This window comes from Egretta garzetta, unplaced genomic scaffold (assembly GCF_000687185.1).
Source record: "Egretta garzetta isolate BGI_Z169 unplaced genomic scaffold, ASM68718v1 scaffold7, whole genome shotgun sequence".
Lineage (NCBI taxonomy): Eukaryota > Metazoa > Chordata > Aves > Pelecaniformes > Ardeidae > Egretta > Egretta garzetta.
The window spans coordinates 1157903-1159008 of NW_009260350.1; positions in this window are offsets into that span (position 1 = coordinate 1157903).

The following is a 1106-nucleotide window of genomic DNA, read 5'->3' on the forward strand; positions in this document are numbered from 1 at the left end:
CTTCTGTGCGATGCTGATATTTTGGTCTCTTTCAGATTACTCCCATGCGCCTCCCAGACACCCTCAGGTTCCCAAAGGGCCTGTGTCTCCAAGCCTGTTAATGGGAGATCAGAAGACAGGCAACTGGGACAAGAGTGTTTTCCACACCTCCGGCTCACTAGGGCTTTTGTCCCTGACAAGAGCATCTTCTGTGCCTCCGGCTTGCTGGGGCTTTTGCCCCCAGCCCTCTCCTAGCACCCCTCGGTGCAGGCTGACGGACACGTGTCCCAGCTTGCTGCCAGCGGCACGCAGGACTGGCCCTGCTGTGGAGTCGGTGCCCTCCTCCCTGCTCTGCACACAGGCATCTTGAAGGTTAAAGCAATAACCCCCTCTTCCTCTGCCCACATCATTAACGCATCCAGGTAAGCCAGCAAACCCCTGACGCAGAGCACTGGTTTTTCTCTCCACTAACTCCTGGGGGGCTGGCGTGTGGAAACCTTTAATGAATTTGACATAACTCCTAGCACAGAGCAGCTCCACTATTTGATGCAAAGTTTAATTTGATTTCTCACTTGAATAGCTGAGACATCCTTGATACTCTTCCCTCAGCTCCTTCCAGATAAATCCGCTGCATACAATTAGCGCCCGGAGAGCCCTGCGTTTCACCAGCCCTCCCCTGCACTCCGACCTCCACCCGCCCCTCCCAGGGCTGCAACCTGGCTCCGGTCTTGGGCAAGGGCTTTCCATGTCATCCTTTAGCCCTCCGTTAGCAGGGGGAAAGCTGAGGTTAAAGAGTGGCAGCCATCGACCCGAGACGACGAAGCGGGCAGAGGCCGCGGCAGGCAAGGCTCCCAGCTGAGGCCAGCACCAGCCACCTCCGCAGGAGAGCAATCGCAGGCAGCGGCGACCTCTTCTACCCCAAGCTCCTGTCTTCCTTCACAGAAGCAGCTGCGTTTCGGCTACAGGGCTTGCATCAGCTGCACAGCACTTGAGGAACAGCAGAACACGATGCTTTGAAAACAGGGAGCAAACATCATGACTGCTGTGAAAATAGGGGAAGCACAGATGGGAATGTGGTGTGGCTTTTTTTTTTTTTTTTTTTTTATTTTTTTTAAAAAAAATTTTTT